This window comes from Carlito syrichta, unplaced genomic scaffold (assembly GCF_000164805.1).
Source record: "Carlito syrichta isolate Samal-C Ts95f unplaced genomic scaffold, Tarsius_syrichta-2.0.1 Scaffold306713, whole genome shotgun sequence".
NCBI classification, from domain to species: Eukaryota; Metazoa; Chordata; class Mammalia; order Primates; family Tarsiidae; genus Carlito; species Carlito syrichta.
Genome location: NW_007250809.1, coordinates 765,547 through 769,242, shown reverse-complemented (window position 1 = coordinate 769,242; position 3,696 = coordinate 765,547). Strand labels below are relative to the sequence as shown.

The 3,696-nt window shown below is 37.5% G+C and overlaps 1 pseudogene; it reads left to right on the top strand.

Annotated features, from left to right (window-relative positions):
• The first annotated feature begins 2,339 nt into the window (after window positions 1–2,339).
• On the top strand, window positions 2,340–3,252 carry LOC103265640 (annotated as a pseudogene).
• Window positions 3,253–3,696: the final 444 nt, after the last annotated feature.

The window sequence follows — 3,696 nt, the reverse complement described above, 5'->3', positions numbered from 1 at the left end:
TCCACTCACCTCAGCCTCCCAAAACGCGGGATTACAGGCTGAGCCACCGAGCCTGGCTGGAAAATTTCTTAAAAATAGAAGATTGCGTAGCACATGTTAGGCAATGCAATACAAAATAGTAGGTACTGCCAGGTCTCTTGTACTAAACAGAATTTTCAACACTAGAAAATTAGGTCTGGACTGTGCTCGGTGACTCAGCTCGTAATCCCAGCACTTTGGGAGGCTGCGGGTTCCTCAGGTTCAGTGGATTGCCTGAGCCCGCGGGTTCATGACCAATCCGCACAAATTGGCAAGACCTTCTCTGTACAATAAATAAAAAATTAGCCAGGCATGGTAGCATGCGCCTGTAGTTCCAGCTACTTGGAAGGCTGAGGCGGAAGAATTGCTGGAGTCCAGCAGGTCGACGCTGGGGTGGACGTGAGCGTGCCACTGCACTCCAGCCTGGGCAACCGAGTGAGACTTCAACTCAAAAAAAAAAAAAGTTAGGTCTAATCAATTTATGTCACTGGAAGAACTGCTATCACTCAGGTTCTGTAAAATAATATGATTAAAGAAATAATAAAAATTTCCAAATGGGAAATGTAGACAAAATTCTGGCATTTTATAATTTACCTGGAAATTAATCCTAATGGTGCCAAAAAGATCAATGTCATAAGCATAGATTATAAAAGTATAAAGTTCTTATTATGTATGATTGCTAATGACTAAAATGTTTCATAATAATTTTAAAACTTTCGATAAAAAGACAACTTAGATAAGTTTTGATTTTAATATTAACATAAAATACAGACAAATGTGTTTTATTGTCTGCTAGTAAAAACAAATGAAAACTTTTATGTCATTTAGTGTGATATCTTTTTTCCCAAAAATCTGTTATTAAACTAATGATACATATGAATATCACAATCAATGTCATCCTATAAACAAAAAATACCATAGGAATAAAAAATTTGAAATTATTAATACAAAAGTGTTAAAGTATTATGTTTATTTCTCAGTAGTATTTATATATTTTATTTTGCCTGATAAAAACAGGTTGACTTTATACAGTATCTTTATAAAAGTAAATTTCTGAAAGCAATTTCATAAATTTTGTAACCTGAGACTTTTGTACAAAGCTAAACTTCCCTTTTTTAAGTGTCAGCAATTCAAAGATATTATCAGATTTTAGGGGATAGAAGTCCCATTCATGTATATTACTTTTAAAAACTACGTGGAGATTTGCTCTAAATGAATAATGGAGCAAAAGTAAAATTCCAGGGTCAAGGATATTAGGCATCAAATAAGGTGGGCTCAAGAATACTGTTGAATTCTTCAGTCCAATTTTAAAGAAATATAAGTTAACACAATGTTTTTCAAAAGTTTATACAAAGTCAGTGACAAAATTAGGAACCGGTTATTTGAAAACTGTAAGTTATAAGTGCAGAGATAATATCATTTATCAAAAAAACAAAACAAAAAGCATGGAAACATTTTTTGAAGTATAGAATCCCACAAAAGAATTAAGACCAAATATAAAATTTATCAAAAGAAATATAAATTATATGAATTTCTCCATTAAAGACAAAGACATTCAGTTTAAGCTAACTCCACAACCTATAGCCTATTTATCAAACTTACTTAAAGCAAAGTTACAATAAAATTATAAACATGCCAAAAGTATTTTATGCAAGTGAAGCTAATAAGAAAATGGTGAACGACATCAATATCAGACAAAAATAATTTTTATGCAAACATTTTTACACAAGGATAACTGTTTTATTAACAAAGATGCAGCTCTTAATAGAGCTGAAACTATTACCTCAATTTGTTTGAGGAGAAAATGTTAGAAATACAGGGAAAGACAAAGAAATACAATAGTGTAAAATTTTTTATATAATTTTGAGTTTTTAACAAACAGGGAAATAATAGAAGGGATATAGCTGAATAATAAGTATATTGAAATGGACACTCTATGGCCCAGTCAGGGTACTCCAGAGAAAACTGCCCATCTCATTTTACAGAAGATTTTTTGTCTTCTGTAACTAAGAGAATATTTAATTGATTACATATTAAGCTATTAAAAAAATCACAATAAATTCTAAAAGGTGACCACAATCTCTAACCAGAATGCAATGGACTCAGTCAGCATCATTAGTCATTAGGTAAATGCTAATCACAACCATGATGAGTTACTCCTACACTCACTATGATGCTAACAATTAAAAAAAAAAAAAAAAAAAAGCATTTCCGTGCTACCCACAGAGGGGTCCACATATGGCATTGTTCTCACTGAGTCCATTGTGGGGTCCCTGGTTCCTCCCAAGATTCCCGTCATAACTTAAAGGGAAATTTTCACAATGTCCGGAACCCTTGACGTCCTGCAAATGAAGGAGGAGGATGTCTTCAAATTCCTTGTAGCAGGCACCCACTTAGGTGGCACCAACCGTGACTTCCAAACGGAACGGTATATCTATAAAAGGAAGAGTGATTGGCATCTACATTATAAATCTGAAGAGGACCTGGGAGAAACTTCTGATTTCAGCTCGTGCCATGGTTGCCACTGAAAACCCTCCTGATGTCAGTGTCATATCTTCCAGGAATACTGGCCAGCGGGCTGGGCTGAAGTTTGCTGCTGCCACTGGAGCCCCTCCTATTGCTGGCCGCTTCACTCCCGGAACCTTCACCAACCAGATCCAGGCAGCCTTCCGGGAGCCCCGACTGCTGGTGGCTACCCATCCCAGGGCTGACCACCAGCCTCTCACAGAAGCATCTTATGTTAACCTGCCCACCATTGCTCTGTGTAACACAGACTTGCCTCTGCGCTATGTGGCCATTGCCATCCCGTGCAACAAGGGAGCTCACTCAGTGGGTCTGATGTGGTGGATACTGGCTCAGGAAGTTCTGCATATGTGTGGCACTATCTCCCGTGAACACTCGTCTGAGGTTATGCCTTATATCTACTTCTACAGAGACTCCAAAGAGATTGAAAAGGAAGAGCAGGCTGCTGCTGAAAAAGCTGTGACCAAAGAAGAATTTCAGGGTGAATAGACTGCTCCACCTCCTGAGTTCACTGCTACTCAGCCTGAGGTTGCAGACCGGTCTGAAGGTGTACAGGTGCCCTCTGTGCCAATTCAGCAGTTTCCTGCTGAAGACTGGAGCGCTCAGCCTGCCACAGAAGACTGGTCTGCAGCTCCCACTGTTCAGTCCACTGAATGGGTAGGGACGACCACCGACTGGTCTTAAGCTCTTAAGCAACACAGGCTCTTAAGCAACATGGAAATAAGGTTGGCGGAAAGTAAATTTCAGTTTCTAAGGGAAAAAAAAGACAATAGCAAGCAAAATATGACAGAATGTGAAGAAATTGTTGATTGGACTATTAAACGATACAGCCACTTTGGAACGCAGTTTGGGGGTTCCTCAAAACGTTAAACATAGAATTACCATGTGACATAGCAACTCCACTGATATAGTTGTATATCAAAGAGTGATAAAAAATGTGTACAAAAACTTGTACACAAAGATTCACAGTAGTATTATTCATAATAACCAAAAAGTGGAAACAACCCAAATGTCCATCAACTAATGAATAGATAAATGTAGTAAATACATACCATGCAATATTATTCTGACCATAACAGAAATGAAGTATTGATTCGTACATAAACCTTGAGCACATTTTGCCAAGTGAAAGAAGTCAGACAGCAATGGCTATAT